Source organism: Sinocyclocheilus grahami, unplaced genomic scaffold (assembly GCF_001515645.1).
Source record: "Sinocyclocheilus grahami isolate Dianchi unplaced genomic scaffold, SAMN03320097.WGS_v1.1 scaffold1291.1, whole genome shotgun sequence".
Lineage (NCBI taxonomy): Eukaryota > Metazoa > Chordata > Actinopteri > Cypriniformes > Cyprinidae > Sinocyclocheilus > Sinocyclocheilus grahami.
In genome coordinates this window covers 60,185-79,539 of record NW_015506470.1, presented here as the reverse complement: position 1 = coordinate 79,539, position 19,355 = coordinate 60,185, and the positions used below count along the sequence as shown (strand labels likewise).

At 37.9% G+C, this 19,355-nt stretch overlaps 1 pseudogene; it reads left to right on the top strand.

The window, feature by feature from the left end:
- The first annotated feature begins 8,245 nt into the window (after nucleotides 1-8,245).
- On the top strand, nucleotides 8,246-11,442 carry LOC107568905 (uncharacterized; annotated as a pseudogene).
- Nucleotides 11,443-19,355: the final 7,913 nt, after the last annotated feature.

Here is a 19,355-nt window from a genome sequence, read left to right as displayed (position 1 = left end):
ATGAACTATCAATATGAGTTAGTTATTAATATATTCATTTTATACAACTGTTCCTTTTTTTAAGCAGTCTGTGTGCTCTGCTTTACTTGAAACCATCCAGAGCTCATTATATTGAATGACACTTGCAAATCTGAAGCATATGTCCAGTGAAGTGTCTGAGTCACGGCAGGACATTTAACCTCAATTAGCCACAGAGGACAGTTCACTGTGAATCTGTCCAGTAGGCAACACACTGACCTTTCTAACACCGATCTCCCTCCTTCTATCTCACACCATCCACCCCATCCTCTCACTCAACTGACCCACAAGAAATTCACAAACCTGTAGTCTATTTATGTGGAAATTATGAACATTTATATTTGTGTTTATGATGTGTGACACCAAAATGTGAATAATCAAATCAATATTTTATCAACTACAGTTACATGCTATTTCAGTAAGAATACAATGCTCTAAAGGTCCTAAAATACTCACTGCTCTTTTTCAACCCTAAGTAAACACAGCTGAACCAGATAATCAAGGTCTTCAGACTCACTAGAAATTTCCAGCTAATCTGAAGCTAAACTCTGCACAACACTGGCCCTCCAGGAAAAGGTTTGGACATCCCTGTCATAGACCAACACTGATGAAATATTGATTACAAACAAACAATAAATAAATAAGGCTTCTGATTGGAGTGGCCATAGGATAGGAGTGATGCATTAATGAACTGGGTTGGCAGTGTGAGTTGAAACAACCATCAAGTGTAGCATTATTTCTGGCAGGTCACGTCAGTCAAGCTCGCATCAGCTGACCCCTATAGGAACACAACGCCTATCTCAGCATTCATATATAAGGTCCTTCAGTATCATCAGCAGCTTTTTCATTGCTCAATAGCTAATTAACCTTCTCCTCACCAGCTCCTCCTCTCGTCCAGTCAGGATTCTGCCTTCTGATTCTTCTTGAATCTGACTAATTTCAAAAATGTGTACATTAAATTATTGAACATTAATGAAATCTGCAAAACATTTATGTTGGGTCTGTTCTGTTTAACCTAGAGGGTTATTGTTGCTCTTCCTGCCCTTTTCCATGCTAGGCTTCATGAATGTGCAGGGAGTTATTGCTCAGAACAGAACCATACCGCCAATCCAAATTGTATGGTATTTGTCAATCGTCTTTGATGATAGTGGTCCTGACAGAACTGAAGTTAATGGTGCTTCATCACAACTGTTAAATGAACCTCCCCACAAGAGACCAGTGTCTTCTTCATGCGTGCACAATGGTGTCCTCAGAAGTTTAGAAAGGGAATGACCAGAGATGCTTCATTACTTAAGATAGATGTCATTCCAAAGCCTGACTACACACCTGCTGCATTATAACAAACACAGACTTTTGGGAACTCTGTTGCGATGTAAGTTAGCATGTATGTTTTGACACTACAGAAGATGATAATTTGGAAATTCTGAGTAAGTCCTCTGTTTAATTGCTGTCTCAGCTGAAGGTGTTCTATATGCTCGCTCATGGGCTTCACCTTGAGAGATGATGCCTGACTAAGCAGCTGAAATCAGCATTCAATATATGCAGGTACAAATTCTATATTCATTTTCTCATCTAGAACCATTCTCACTGGAGACCCGGTGCATGATCAGAATTCATTGTCAGAGTTGGGACATGAATATATTAACACAGTCTTTGCTAAATGAAACTCTCTTAGCAATCACTGCAACCATTGATGAGTAGCATTTATAAGGATTTAAGCCCCACTTAACCGCACACGTTCACTGGTGAGACTAACTGCAATGATAGGTCAGTGCTACAGACATTATTTTCCCTCATTATTTTATTGTTATAATAATGTATACCACTCACAGAATTTGACTAATAATCTTTTGGAAAGTCATAATGAGATTCAGAAAATGGTGTTTGAAGCTTGGGGAAAATGAGCTTTGGGACAATCAAAGAGAACAATATTCAAGCCTGAACAGACATAAACCAGTTATTTGTCCAATTAAAAGGCATAATTGTGTAAAGATTGTATAAGTATAGTACTCTTCTAAAGCCTTTTTCAGAGTGTAAGTCCAAATCCAATTTTTTTTGTGCATATCCAATTGGAATCTGATCATATTTAGCAGTGTGAATGGCAAAAAAAAATAAATAAATAAATACATACATAATAAATCAATGAAATCAAGTGTAATTGTTAGTTCTGGCAGGTCACGTTAGTCAAGATCGCATCAGCTGACTCTCAGCTGATCCCCATCTACATGGGAATAGGACACGTATCTAAGCATTCATATATAAGGTCCCTCAGTATTATCAGCAGTTTTCGCATTGCTCAATAGCTAATTAAATGGCGAATTTGGCAGGCAAAACACCATCATCACTAGGAATCGGGAATTTAGAGAAGTGGTATTCATTTCCCCAATGGTCTCACCTCCGATTCATTCAAGTTCATTAACTTGAACACGTGAATAAGCCATATTGATCATAAGCTGCCTGATTCGGAAGTGAATGAGTTAGCATTACTTCACGCATCTACATTATTAACAAGTTCAGATGGGAACTTCATCCCCAAAAAGGATCAAGTTATCAAGCATCCACTTCACAGCTGCTATGTTTCACCCTATCGAACGTCTTCACAAGCTAAGTTCCATTTAATGCTCTCAGGTTATCTGCAACATGCATGTTGCTATGGCTATCCGTGTTGTTTAGGCTTATTTAGTTGTTTTTAGTTAAATGCTTGTGCTAGTTTATGCGAATGTGCGGTACTTAACTGCATTGAGTTATTTACACTGTTAAGAGTTGGATTCTTATGCGCGCACGCACTCAGCGACCCAAGCGAGAGCAAGAGCACGCCGCTTAATGTGTTTCTTCCATGGTTATGGAAGTCATCGGCAGCGCTACAGTTAGGCTACTTGCTCGAGAAGAATAGTGTCTTGTCCAAATACCCACACTTTCGGTCTTGGCCACTTGAGAGCGCGTGTGCGCGACAGGAAGTAAGTGCGCAAGACTGTCCCAGGTCTTAAAAATGGCAAAGCGCTGTGCCCTTAACGCACATTAAATCCACACTATCTCGAATACCGCTCCGGAGCGCTATTCGAGGCTTAGTGTATCCCATCATGCATCATGTTCTGGAAATAAATCGTGAGACTTTGTGCCGAGATCTCACAAGAGGTCACAGAAACCTTTCCAATGCAAGTTAAATATTAATATAATAATTAGATATTACATATAATTTGGTAGAAAAACTGTGTTTTTATGTTTTATTGGTGCAAAAATGAGTAGTAGTGATATTTATTTTGTACAACATTTGCAACTGCTTTTTATCACTTAATTAGAAGCACCACAAATTAAAATGATGTCATGTTATAGGGACTACTGAACAGACATTTAGAAGTTGATTTTAAAATGCTAAGTATTTAAAATTAAAATAAAGCTATGTAAACACTTGCATTTTTACAACACTATAAGTGTGTCCCATCAGGTAATAAAAAGTTCGACACACACTTGTGGTCTTCATCCTCACTTGAACACTTGGGCCAAATACAGGAAATACGTCATATAAGTGTTTAAGTGGTCAAGTGCAAAGACCACAAGTGTGGATATTTGGACAAGGCATAGGATGTTCGAGAGGAACTTCACTAGACTGCCTCCGGCTGTAGAGAGTAGGCGCTTGCTCCTGGTAATGACGCTCTTGCAGTGTTTGCATACTCTATCACAGATGAAGTGAAGTGAATTTAATGCAATATTTGTCAAATACACAGACGTTTCAGAAACGTTTTCATAAAGCAACAGAAACACTGTTATATACTGCTTAATACAGCTCCATCTGTTAATTCAACATTAGCATATGCTATTTAAATACCAGTAAGTGGGGGTATATGTTTTATCAGTGTTTTTTGAAACGTGACCCAATTTAACAGTGTGACTACACTAAAAATGCTTTTACTGCTATAAACGCAGATTTGTGAGCATTGGAATTGAATTGTTATAAGCACGCAACACACGTTGTGCTTGTCATCACAGAACGTAACCAACGAGAATAAAGTGTGTCGTCATCAAGGCTTTCGCAGTAGGCTTGTTTGCATGTCAGTTAGAAAAGTGTCCGAGTTATGTCCGACTTGCTCTGATGTCATGCTGACATGTTCAAAAAATGTTGTGTTCTCTTATAAAATGTTTTATTTCTTTATCTGGTTTCATGTGATTTAAGTATTTAAATTATGCATGAATATTCCCAAACACTGTCAGTGCGATCTCTGTGTGAGATATGTGATTGTTGTCATATTTCTATAAAAATCTAAAATACATGTTTGTATTAAAGTACAAATGAAGGATAAATACACCTTTCATATGGAATTAAATAGCAAGCACTTTGAGTGTCTTGTTCATCATATTTATTTTATTATATAAAGGCAATAGAACTGAAATGATATCATGTTAATCAGCAGCACAGCACATGAGTGAGAATAACGCAATATCTGTCTTTGATCTCGTTGGTATCTGTTCACTTCAAGAGGTCAGAACTGTCCGTCTTGACTGCTTTTATTTCACTCCTCCCCTCACTGCAGCCGCCTACTCTCGCCTACATTTCAGGCGAGGCGAGGTGAGGTGAGGCGAGGCGCATCTCAAACAAGCCTAGTGCCTGACCTAGGCGGCTGGTCTCGTTTTGCTTTCGCGGTACTTTGATGGCACATGTCATAAGGCAGCTGCAGAGCTGATCAAAGTCTGACAAATTTTCTAACCAGGATGCATTGCTTTTGACAGGCGATCTTTGCTGCGCCGCATGAAGTCGAACAAGCCTAATGTCTCTAAAGAGTGTGTTTTTTGGATGTGAGGAAAAGATAACCTCATTCAGTGTGAACAGTGGATGCAATTTGTTTTTTCAAGGCAGCAATGGAGTTTCTCAAGCGTGTTTGTTTGTTTCTGTCATTTCGGTGACAAATGTTTTATAACGAGGTACATTCTGACACTGGATTTGCAGCAGTCCCAGCGATAAAACAAAGATCCCGGTCATGACTAGGAACTGCTGTAAAACTGCATCAATGTCTATGTCTTGTTGTCAATCGGCCCATAAGTGCTTGCGACTCTTGTAGCGTCTGGACCAATCACTGCGTTAAGCTTTAACCCTTTCCTATACAAACTGTGTGTGTGTGTGTGTGTATGTCTGTGTTAGACCAGTTTATGTGTTTATGTAGTATGTTAGACCAGTTTATGTGTTTATGTAGTATGTTAGACTAGTTTAAGTGTTTATGTAGTTAATAAAGTCATATTTGTATCACACTTGACGTTGTTCATTGTTTGCTCATAACTGGAGTCACTTAATCATGCAGATTTATGCTACAAGCTCTTTGTAGAATTGTACAGTAAGAAAGTTATTTCCCTTAACCAGGAAATTAACGTTCTTAGAATTGACAGACAGTTGACCCTGAGAGGTCAGCTAAATATCTACAGCGGATCTAAATATTTATAATTAATTATAACTAGTTATGATTAATTATTCATATTTCCCCATGAGCTGATTCGCTACACTCTTCAGCTCCGCCCATGGCTCGCCTCCAGGAGAGTTGGAGTTGGACCTGTTTTCGGAGAGAATCACAAGCTGTAACTTTCTTTTATAAATCTGATAAAACTGTAAACTCTTTGGAGCTGTGAATGATGCAATACTACACTATATGTACTCAAGATTAACATGAGATTGGCCGAAACTGTGTGTGTTATGTCCCCTTTAACCTAGTCAAGTCGACTTTATAGTCATAGCACTGCAGCACAGATTTAAGCAGCAGGAAATAACGACCATGGTGAAAATGGAATCATTTCTGCTGCGGCGCAGCTCCAAGAGAAAATAGTAAACGGTCATTGTTCCATTGAAGTCGTCTGCATCCAAAAACCTAGGCTGCTGACATGCTGCCTCGCCGCCTATCAGCCAATGACTTTGCAGGCAGCGTTTGTTCATGAAGGTAACTCATTAAACTGATATTGGACATGCTTCTGAGGCAGCTTAACGGTTCAATGATCTACAACAAAATAGAATGAGCTTTGGTGATAACTAAGCAAATATTCAATTATTTATTTGATCAATCATCATGGGATAGAACACACCGGATTGTGAGTATCAAGGCAGTGAAGTATGCATCTATTCTGCCTTTAAATATCGACCAGATGAGGTATCTCAGGAGGCAGAAAATTAAGCTAACTTTGGATTCGACGTGTGCTTGATGCCTTCCTACCTTGAAATGTGTCCTCCAAAGGCAGCATTTTCCAGTTTCGGATGCAGCCGTCAGTTCAGAGTTGATTCTGTTGGTTCTGATCAGACACACTTGTTCTGTCTAGTTGTATTGGAAAATGCTTGTTCTTAAGCTCTCGGTTGTTATTGGGAACATGCTTGTTCTTAAGTTATAGTTGTATTGTCGGGAACACGCTTGTCCCAGAACTATCTGGTTGTTGTTGGAACATGCTTGTTCTAAAAGCTGTTGTCGTATTTGGAACATGCTTGTTCTTAAGCTACCTGGTCGTAATTGGGAACATGCTTGTTCTTAAGCTATAGCTGTATTGTTGGGAACATGCTGTTCCAGAGCAATCCGGTCATTATACGGAACATGCTTGTTCTGAAAGCTATAGTTGAATTGGAACTTAGGACCCCTATAGGAACACAACGCCTATCTCAGCATTCATATACTCAGTGGCTAATTATCCTCCTCCATCCCCAACTCCTCTGTCAGTCGGTATTCAGCCTTATGATTCTACTTTGAATCAGACTAATTCTAAAATGTGTACATAAAATTATTGAACTTTAACAATATCTGCAATATATTTATGTTGGTTCTGTTCTGTTTACCCTGGGGGGGGGTTCTTGCTGCTCTCCCTGCTCTCATCCATGCAAGGGTGCATGGATGCGCAGGGAGTTCTTGCCCAAAACGGAACCATACCGCCAATCCAAACTGTATGCTAATTGTAAATCATCTTTGATAGTGGTCCTGACAGAAATAAAACAATTTTACAAATATGTGTCACATTTCTGGAAATCCATTTCAGTCTAACTGGTCAGATTTTGCATAGCTTTTTTGTCTATCACGTTCTCATGCCACACTGATTTTTTTTTTAATTCATCCAATTAAAAAATTTAGGGTAATGATTCACATCTATATTTTTTAACTTGAACCAATGAAAAATACATAACTTGCCCTTAGGGCAAAGATATAGATGTGAATCATTACCCTACATTTTTTTAATTGGATGAATTAAACACTTTTTTCAGTGCATCTAAAGTGTAAACCGGTGAAGTCAAGCAAGAGAAATGACAATATAGAGCTGGTCTACACAACTATTTGTGTTTTTAGACTTGAGACAGCTGCACGGAATAAATCTGCACATTCCAGTTTCTTAAGTTTCTACTACTGCCTCACAAGACGTAATAGGGACTAGGGCTGAGTATCGATTCAGATGTCCCGATTCGATTCGATTTCGATTCACAAGCTCTCGATTCGATTCTCGATTTTTTTATTACATTCAGTGAATATAGTTTTAATACAAATGCTATTGATATTTCTAAAAAAAAAACTTTAAACATCAGTTTACAAATGGTGAATTAATAAAAAGAAATTAAGAACCACATGCCTGTATTTTAAACCTATTCTTTTTTTTGTATTGGGTCATTTTTTAAACAATAATAGGGCCCTATAAAATGTTCTTAATTTTTCTGGTAATCAGATGAAGGCATAAAACATTAATTTAATTTATGTATGTGATATGACGGTAGATTTCTCAAATGAAACGGTAAATGCTAATGAAGTGACTCTCAGAGCTACGGTGACGCATTGCTGCCGCACACATATTTTTTCCACTCAATTATGTCGCTTTAACGACATCTTTTCTCGTTAAAACGACATCTTTTCTCGTTAAAACGACATATTTTCTCGTAAAAACGAGATGTTTTCTTGTTAAAACGACATCTTTTCTCGTAAAAACGACATATTTTCTCGTTAAAACTACATCTTTTCTCGTAATAACGATATAATTTTATTGTTAAAACGACATCTTTTCTCGTAATAACGACATAACTTTCTAGTTAAAACGACGTGCGTGGCGTAACAGGCGTTTTGTTTCTTCAGCCATAGCCTACGGAATACTGGTACGGTAAAAGTTTTCAGCTTTTTGGGCTAGAGTCATGGCACATTTAAATGTACTGATTTATTTCTACTTTCTCCTCGGTTTAAGTCACAAAGACATTTTATTAACATTGAGCCACGTCGATAGGATTATTATTAGTATGTGAACACTACGTCGGCATCTTAAACATCTGAGACTGTACAGACGAAAGAATCAAACAGATCTATTGGAAGTAGCATTATGAATGAACTAGACCGTTATGGAAAGCTACATGGATATAAACTACTACATCTAAAGTGTATTCAAGATGGATTTGTTGTCAGTCAACGTGTAATTCGCCATTTATTAGGCATCCTGGATCCCGATGGAGTACAAATGAGAAGGAGAAATCGCTTAAGATGTCGGATGTATGTAAATCCTGGCCCCAATTTTATATGGCACATGGACTCCTATGACAAACTGAAACCTTTTGGAATCTGCATCAACGGCGCGATCGATGGATTTTCTAGGATGGTAATTTGGCTCCATGCTTATTCTACTAATTCTGACCCGAAGGTAATCTCCAGCTATTTTATTAATGAAGTTGGACAAAGGATGGGGACACCAGCCAGAATGAGGTCAGACCTGGGAACAGAGAACTGTTATGTGGAACAAATGCAGAAGTTCCTACGCTATGATGACCACGACGAATATGCAGAAAACTGCTTCATCTATGGTTCAAGCAACCAGCGCATTGAGAGCTGGTGGGCATTCATGAGAAAACAGCACGCTCAGTACTGGATTAATCGTTTCCAGGATTTGAAGGAGAAAGATTACTTCACAGGTGGTTTCCTGGACAAGCAGTTAATATTGTTCACCTGTCTGAATATCATTGAAGTAAGTTGATGTATTAGCCTAAAATTAGGCCCAAAAGTGTTGGCCTCCAAAATCAGTATGGAGGCCCAAACCTGCAGAAATGTATATGTAGCCTATGTATACAGAAATAATACAGAAAATAATAAATGAAAGGAAGAATTCAAAATAAATTCAGGATTAAATGTAATTAAAATGAATTATATAATGCATTTTAACTTCGTTTAATCCTGAATTTATATTACTTTGTCTCTTCATTTATTATTTTCTGTAATATTTTAAAATTAGTTTATTCTTTATTAACGTTTATTTATTTTTATATTTATGTATTCAGATGTGTTAATTTCCATATTTATCCATTTATTTAGTTGTACTTTCTGGTCTTTAATACATTATTGGTTGAGCTCATTGTATATTGTAGGCTATATGCGGCTATGTAGTGGATATGATCTCACTGTCTAACATATGCCTAATTCATCGTTAATTTTGTAATTTTGTCAACTATTTTTTCTTAATTACACATCTTGTTTTGATGTTTCTTTTATTCCATAATAACATTGCAAGTTAAATGGTTTTAGACTATTTGTTTTTCTAGGGTCGAAAAAAGAAAATAGTCCTATTCTCATTTTACAGATATTATCCAAAATTATTTTTTTATTTCGATCTGCAGTCCAATAAAAGTTAAGAAAAAATAGAATTAGCCTACATACAGGCCTATCTATAGAATAGACCAATTCTATTTTATCTTACATTTAAAAACATTTAACTTTTTCTTAAAATTCGTCATGAATAATAGGCCTAAATAAACTTCATAAAGAATATTCTTCATAACGGATTTTATTTCATAACAAATATAGGAAGGTAACGATTAACTATCCTTAAAAACTATCCTGCATTAAACAATCACAAATATGACACCTGTAAATAAAATCATTTTATATACATTTTAATTATATATCATTTTTTTGTGTCAAATCAATGAGAAAATTCACTGCAGCTCTTCTGTCAGCTGCCGGAATGTGATGTGTTGACAGCGCCAGCATTGGGAGCATGAACGTTTTCTAATAAAATGAATATTTAAATATACAAATATAATTTTAAATGACATTTGTTTCGGAGCAGTAAGCTAATGTTTTATTTCGTTCTAACCGGTAACTCTGGAACTGTAATGAATGAATGAATGAATAAATAAATAAAAGCTTATAGTGTTTTTACTCAGAACCAACTCATTTTCAATCAATGATTTAGGGATTCATACATAAGGACTATTTTATTGATTGGCTATAAGTTTTAAAAAAAGCGCTTCAAATGTTAAATGTGAGGCAATTAAACATATTTGAAAAGACAATGAAATGTGTCCAGTAATAATTCCAAAAATAGAAACATTGGACTTAGCCTAATGAATAGGCTAAATTGATTTAGCCTTGTGTGATATTGCTTAACTATATAAATTACATAAATATGAGACAAAATCTAATACAGGGATGTTTTCCCCCAATATCTTGAATTTTACGAGCATATAACTGCATTACACCAATGCCCTGCATCATGTTCGTCATCAACTGTAGATGTGTTCGGCTTGAAGCGGTGCTTTATGTAAATCACACATTAAATGTAAGATAATGTATGTAGGTATATAATTCTGCAGGTTTAGGCCTTTTTATTAGTGGTCTTTATAAGATGTTTTATTTTTGTAATTCTTTAAAAATCACTTTAGATCAGGGATGGGCAGCTCTGGCCCTTAAGATCCACTTTCCTGCAGAGTTTTGCTCCAACCTTGATCAAACTCACCTAAACAAGCTAATCAGGGTCTTCAGGAATGCTAGAAAGCTAAAAGCAGAGATGAGTTTGATCAGGGCTGGAGCTAAACGCTCTAGCTGAATCTTGAGGGCCAGAGTTGCCCAGCCCTGCTTTAGATTATATTTCTTTCTGCTAATGAAATCATGGAACGTGTTTGTTTATTTCACTGTTATAGGAAGAGCTGCAACAAGTCCTGCATTTGTGGAATACTCACAGAATTCGTCGTTGCAGAAATGCTGTGAATCCCAATGGCCGTCCTCTCATGATGTATCACCTCCCACAACTTTTTGAAGCAAGAGATTACCTGAAGCCTGTCTCTCAGGAGGCTGTAGAAGCCTGTAGAGAGGAATGCCTTCAGAGAGGGCCATACTCATGTGATGAGACAGTTTTTACTTTATCCTGTCTTCTCATGGAAGAGAACCATCTTCATCCACCCACAACACCTGATGAAGCGATTGAATTGTACCTGTTTCTGAGGAGCTGTATAATTTCAAATATGTAAGCAACCATTGTAACATGACACTGTGGCTCATCTGCAATATCATATTATTTTTCTTATTTGCATTTGTTGTACATAGTAATCTGTACCAGGTAACCTGTTGGGTATCTTCGTAACTGCAAGAAAATGTGTTAATTTAGAAACGTAAATCAATGAATGGCATTCAATGTGTATTCAGTATATATAAGGTGTATCATTTGAGAAGGCACACACACACACACATAGTAAAAATACTAAATGCATAGAGGAAACCATACTTTGTAAGAAAATTGGTGTTGTAATGAAACTTTAAAGAGAAATATGAAATACACGATGTAAATAATGTAATAAAGTACAAATTGATTCAAAAAACGAATTTATTACTCTATTTATGTAACTGTAAATTTAACCCTGGCTTTTTAGAAAATTTCCATTAGCTGCCACACTGAAATGTTTTAACATGAACTGTGACAGAGGAAGGTTTTAGTTTAATTACATTAGAAGGTATGACAAAAAAGTAAGCAGTTCAACTTAAAACAAAATGAATGCTTATCTAAATTTATCCACTGAATACGAACAAATCTAAGCAATGAACTTACAAAAACATTAATTTGTAGCCATTTGTCAATAACCCCTAACCATGGATTTATCAAGCAAACACAAATGAGTTAAAACAATTCTTAACAATTAACTCTAACATTCTTCTTTTTTGGTAATGATAACAAAAAAAACCTCAATAACAAATCAGCACCATATGTTCCAGTCAACATTTAGGTCATGATTTAGACAATGTCCATGACAAACGCATGTGCACTTGACAATATACTTTCCATTTCGGAGCGCAGCTCTGGATAAGAGCTGTAGGTGGAAGGAAGCTCCAGAACTGGACCGCAAGTATGAGCAACTGGTCGTCTTGCCAGTCCATCCAAAGATGTGAAAATCACTTGTATTTTGTCGATGCAAACAACATCAGAGCCTGTTACAAACCTGAGCATCTTCCTCAGCCCCACTACATCCAATCCTCTGATGTACTGCTGTAGGAAACGCAAACACTTGCTCTCTGCTTGACTTTGAGGTGAGCCTTCGAGCAACTTCAAAAACCTTCTTGTTGTTGGTCTCTTGTCTTCATACATCTGTAGAACGTCCACTGGACATTTGAAGGTTTCTCTGAAAATATGTTTGTCTTCTTCAGACATGTTGTCTAAAGCATATTTAGATAGTTGGATGATCTGTTTGTGTCCAGCTTTCAGCATCAGTTCTTTTAGGTTTTGTTGTGTTGGCATGGTGGTCACACCCAAACGATCCAGAAGATCCAGCAGTTCATCTTTGTCATCTCCAAGGAGATCTTCTTTTAAGGCACAGGAGACCAGATCTCTCTCTGACTGACTCAGGTATAAAAGGAATGAATCAATCATCATTTCATCTGTGACTGAATGCTCTCCAAAAATGAGTGCCACTGTGAAAGCTGTTGCCAGACGAGTTGGAAAATATCCTTGGTCTTTGTATCCTTTGGCCAAGATTCTTCCGATTGACTTCCAGTCTTCCTCCTGCCATTTTGGAGAGAGTGATGGCACTCTCATATCCTCCCCTTCAGCTGCACGATCCAGAAATTCAGACCAGAAGCCTGAGTACACATCTCTGGATACACCATCTTCATCCGCTCCCAATTCATCTATGATACTGTACTTCAATTTGTACGTCATGATCCTTGGGTCTTTAAACTGGCCAGTCATCTCATCCAAAAGAGTGATCCTATGCAGTTTTATGGTTACATGCAGGAGCTCATATTCAGAACCTGAAGAGTTGACTACATGAGCTGCATCCTCCACTTGATCTGCAACAGGACTGAAAGCCTCTTCTGTCAAACTCGAATCAATCACACTGACTACATCGCTTGTTGATGGATAAATTATGTTAGTGATTGCAAAGTCAGAGTCGTGTGTGACAGGCAAGTGCATCGGTTCATAAATCAATGTGTCATCCAGATGGCATACCATATATTCACCTGTGTATGGGCCTATTATAACGTCAGGTGACTGAGATAAGAAGTCAGTTGAATCAACAGAAATGATAGGAGTTTCACATTGTTCTTGTGGTTTATGCAATTCTGCTTGTGTCTCAGTGTCACTCACATCTCAGGTAAAATCTTAGCATTCCCATTTTAAGTACTGTGTAGAGTTCTCCCACAGTAATGTCATCTTCAAGCTCTGATTCTTGAAAATCAAAAACATGATGATTAAAGTTCTCCCACAGACCTTTTTTGGACACTCCTCTTGGGAAGAACAATTCCTTTGCTTGACTTAAAATATCAGATTTCTTTGCATTTTTAGAGATAGCAATGGTTCTAGTTCCTCCACCTGAGCACTTCCTTACTTGTTTACCCTCGTGAAACCATCCTCTCTCAATTTTTCTTGTTTTCTCAGCCATCTTGTTGTTCTTCAAGTGCCGTCTGCGTTTTGGTTCGAAATTCTCAGAAGAATCTTCATCAGCTTCTGTTCTGTTGCTTATTCCCATCTTCTGTCTTAGCTTTTCAAGCAGAGTCTGTCTTGTAGCATGTGATTCACTTTTGTTGCCATTTTCCTTACAGAAGCGCACATACATAAAAAGATAAATTAAGGGGTGGGGGTGTAATACGAATAATAAAATCCGGATTAAATATTATAAAAAATAAACTACATTTATTTTATCAAGGAATTTATTCCTTAATTTATTTCCTGTTATTACATTATGTTTTACTCTATTTTGCAAATGAAAATAGTTCCAATCAAAGCCACAGCAGAAGGTGTATGAGCAACCCACAACAGTGCCTTGTTACTGAATAAATCCATGGTATTTAAATTTCGTAATCTATTCATAAAAGACAGTCATTTGGCTTGTTCTGTAGTACCGTTTGAACGAATCTGTTTAATGAATGACTGAATCAATCAATCATTAAGACAGATTTTTTCATTTAAAAAAAAATCAAATTTGAATTTACGGATTAATACCATTTAAAAAAAACTGTAATCTTTATCACTATTTATTTATAATATACATTTATTTTATTATATAAATGTATTGTAAATCCCATATAGAACTAGTTACACCAGATATGAATGACAGTCAAACACATTTATTAAAAGTAGCCTACACATTGCGTGCAACGAACATATTGTAGTTTATTTTTAAATCCTATTTTCAGTTAATGTTCACGGAGGACAAATAAGCCTGGAGGACATGATTAGATTAATCATGCGCGTTTAATCAGGGTTTAATCTAAACTCTGCAGGGCTGTGGCTCCTCAGGAACTTAGTTTTACACCCCTGGCTCAAAACTTTTTATAGTTTGCATTAGCACAATTCAGTAACTTACGTAGTAACTTACCTTGTCCAGCTGCATTTTTTGAATATCTCCCTCTGAAACCCCACGATTTTGAAGAAAACTCCAAAATTCCATGTTGACGTTATTACAGTTGACTTTGATAACTGTTGACTTTAACAGGTTGCCGTAATAGGCTGCCGGGTTGGCAACCCCAAGCAGCTCAGTTCTAAATGGCTGAAATAGGCTGACGTTGTTACGTCACGTACAAAATACCGTGTTTTAAGGAGAAAAAGATTACGTTTTAACGAGAAAAGATGTCGTTATTACGAGAAAAGATGTCGTTATTACGAGAAAAGATTACACAAATTTAAATAGGACATTTACACTAGCTAGAAAATTTCCTTGGAAATACTTGAGCGTTTCTTAGAACAATAAACTGCAATCTTGGCCATACTTGCGTCTAAGAAGTTGAAGAGGAGAACAGAATTACAAATTCTCAAAAACTGGTAGTGCTGAGGTCATTATGAAAGTGATATCACCCATTATCATTACTACTGTGATGTTTGAAGAAGAACAGCCTTTCGTTATTATTACAAGGCATCAGTGTCTCTTTGTTCAGAGTTTTCTTTTTGACTTAGTAATAACTAAAATTCTTTACTATTATTATTTATTTACTAGCATCTTGCTTGCTGAGGAAACAGAGGAAAGAGAATTCATCTTAATTAAACTTACTGTTGAGGCCTCAAACAATGTTTGTAACTTTCCTTTTCCATAAACCAAATTGTAACGGGGCTGACGAGACGTGAGACGTGTGGATCCATCTGCAAGCTTTTATTAAAGAGACATGGTATAACAATGGCAAGCAGGTATATGGCGGGCAAAAACACAAGAATAGTCCTAGGGCTAGCGTAGGTCACCGATCGGCAGACAGAATCACAGGGGCGAGACGAGAGGGAAAAATCCAGGAAAACAGGCAAAGATCAGAAACCGCAAAAACAGGCAAGGCAAAACAAGGAAAACACGGAGACTCGGAAAGGGGTACAGGCTAAACAAGGAAAACACGGAGACTCGGAAAGGGGTACCGGCTAAACAATACTCCGCCGAGAAAGGTGGTTAGAGTGGGTGTTATATAGTGAGTGAGGTGATTAGAAACAGCTGTGTGCAATGAGTGCAATCAGTGCAGTGTGCAAATCGTGCAAAGAATGATGGGATATGTAGTGCGGGGTGCTGTTTGTGTTGTGCGAGACTCAATGTAATGGAAAGGGTGACCTCTGGTGGTGGATAAACGGAAGTCCATGGACCAAATTCGTGACACAAATGTTAGTTAATTAGCTAGATGGCAAATGGTAATTTTAGATTGTAAATTATATGCTTGTTTTAGTGAAATTGTAGGTCTGTAGTGGTAGTATTTTGAAACCAATCAAATTGAATCAAATTGCTGCAAATGTGTTAAATTGTCAAACATTTTTCAAAAATTAATCTCCATGTTCAGATGGAGTTTCTTTTGATTCACACCTCTAAAATATACAGAATAAAATAGTTAAATGAATTAGAATTTCATCTAATTGAAACTCTAATTTAATTTCATTATGCATCAAGTTGAAATGAATTGTTCTGAATTTGAAAAAAATAATTAATGAATCAAATAAAAACCTATGAATCATGAATTTAATTAATTTGCTGTCTACCCAAAGGTCCAAACCCCTAAAATATACAAAATCAAATTGTTAACTGAATCAAATTAAATTTCATTGTGAATCAAGCTGAATTGAACTGTCCTGAATTTGAAAGTGGAAAACCCTAATTTCTTTCACAGTCCATGATGCAAAAATGAACATTAACCCTCTGGGGTCTGAGGGTGTTTTGGGCCCTGGAGAAGTTTTGACATGTCCTGACATTTGTGCTTTTTTCAGTTGCTAATAAACATTTTAATGACTAAGTTTAGTAGCACCATAATCAGCACAAACTGGGCTACAATAATATGTGAGCAGCATGTATGTATGTGATTGTGTTTTTGAGAAAACAACGTTTATGCGTGCTTAGTGAAAAACAAAAATTTTAAAGTCACTGAAATAAGGCCATAAAACACATACAGAACATTTGTTCACAGGACTATTGAGAACAGATCTTGAAGTCTAGAGTTTTTGCATCAGAATTATGTGAAAATCATCTCGTTTACTCACTCACAGAAAACAATATATTGATTTTAATTTTCTAAGACACTTTTTGTGTAGAAAAGGAATATGTGAGGGGGCGTGATTGGTCATGTATAATGATGTGATTCACACCTGAGAAGACAAAGGCCTGCATAATGAGCTGCAGGCCTTTGTCTTCTCAGGTGTGAATCACTCATTATACATGACCATTCACGCCCCCTCGCATATTCCTTTTCTACACAAAAAGTGTCTTAGAAAATTTAAATCAATATATTGTTTTCTGTGAGTGAGTAAACAAGATGATTTTCACATCATTCTGATGAAAAAATTCTAGACTTCAAGATCTGTTCTCAATAGTCCTGTGAACAAATGTTCTGTATGTGTTTTATGGCCTTATTTCAGTGACTTTAAAATTTTAGTTTGCTGTGATGTGGGCGTTTACACGCCGCGCGCTTCACGTGGATGATTATAATATCAATAGCGCGCTCAGCGCGTGGGCGTGGTCGCATTAGAGATAATGAAGGTAGATGTGAAAAACTGGACATCGCGTTGGTTTCATATGGATTACTTTATCACAGAATATTTGCTTTCGATAATATTTGCTTAGTTTAAAAGTAGACATGTCAAGCTTTCTATAGATATAGCTCTCATGTCTCTCTGTTGAGTATTTGCTGAGTTACAGTTCATTTTAATGATTCGTTTCTAAATAAAGATCACGCAGACCAAGGCGGCAGACAGCACACCCTGTTTGTTTTCTTTATTTTATAAATGCACAAAGTTCTGTTGTTATTATGTGTGTATACAAATAAAAGTAGACCCTTTACAGATTCGATTGATGTATTGTTCTTATCTGTAAGATCAAAACTGAAAGTGTAATTTAAATTATTTTCGGTGTTATCAGGAGAAGATGCCTCAAAACGCGTATCCGCGTTAGTCGACTTCAGAGGGTTAAAATATAGGCCTACGGATCATTTCCTAGAAAGTGGATGGGTGAACTTTTGTAAAGTGACGAGAGGGGCGGGGCCAAGAGCCGTGGGAACGGAGCGAGGCCGGTGGAGTAAATGCTAATGCGCGACACCTGCGCCACTCACAGGTCTCGAGTCCCACGGAGGAGCTCCGGAAGGATAAAAGGAGGAGTGACGACAGTGTTGGAGGAGAGAGGACCTCGACTGTCTCGGTCTGAGGATCAGAGACGGGCACAGAAGGCTAGTGTCACGACTCGCGAGATAGGAGGAATCACGGGTCAAAGGGAGGTAGGCAAGACCTTTGGGATGTGATCCAGACAAGGCGACAGCGCTTTCGTTTCGGGTTTTAACATCTGCCCTTTTCTTCCCCTTCCTAATTCCCCTATGACCACCAGCACTCCACCTGACCGAGGTTAGGTAGGAATTTCCTGCATTACAGTCTCCTATGCTGGACCTATGATGTTTTTGGTTGGTTCTATGACTTCATAGCAACCACCTTACTGATGGTCCGGACTAGAGGCTTCTCTGGAATCGCCTCTGGAACGGGGTTCTGACGCGGGAACCATGGTGGGTGATTATGATCCATTCTATATATATATATACAGTATATGTGTGTATTTATATGTATTTAATGTGCTGGTGGTTATGTGTGTATAATCCTTCTGTGAGATTTATTTGCAGTGTTTCCGGGACCTGTGTGTTTCTGTCCTCCTCTAAGGTAGGTCCTCTGTGAGCACACCTTTGCTGGATTCAGAAACCAGGTGCTCGAATTGCAATGTTACCTCACTCTTCGACATTATGTCCAGCCGGTATGATAGCCCTGGTTCCGGCTTCATGCTTCCTGGATCATGCGGCCAGGTCAGAGGCTTCTGCGGGAGCTTTCTTGATCATCAGGCCCCCGGCACGACACTGCAAAAAAATCCTGGATGTCTGGGCTCCAGGATATCCCCTCTTGCTGAGGCATCGAGCGAGAAGTATAGGTGGCATTTGCGAGAACCTTCTTGTGTATGCTATCTCAGGCAGTGCTCCCCTCACTTTAGAGGGTCATATTTGAGCTTGCCTCTCCCGTTTGGCCCAGTACCTCAGAGTATCTGTGATCAGATGCCTGAAATGTTAATCCATGCTATGGTAAGTGCACACGCTAAGCTCTGTGCACTTTCTGAAATCCACATAGTGGTAAGTGTGCATGTTGAACACTTTGTGCACTTTCTAAAATCCACAGTAGTGGTAAGTGTGCACGCTGAGCACTTTGCGCACTTTCCAAAATCCACATAAGTGGTAAGTGTGCACGCTAGACTTTGTGCACTTTCTGAAATCCTGTACGGTAAGGGTTACACATTATAACTTCGTTCCCTTTCTCTGAGTTGGTTAGACCCTGGTACCTTGGGCTCCACTTAACTAGTGTGTCTCTAATTGACACACTTGGAAGTATCGCTCCCCTCACCATTGAGGGTTACTATGAGCATGCTGCTTCCTATCGAGCGCCCGGGTTCGCTCCGTGGGCTGCTCTCGTGGTAATATTAGCAGCGCTCCCCTTTTTACCAAAGGGTTGCCTATGAGCACGCTATTCTTTCTGAATTTGGAGTTCTCCTCTCATGTGAGAGTTGAGTTCTGTTTTTTCCCAGAGCACCAGCTGCATCAGGTGAGCATAGGCCCTTCACTATGCCTCTCTGATGCGCTGAGTTTTTTGGCTAGCTTGCAGTACGCTTACCCTCTGAT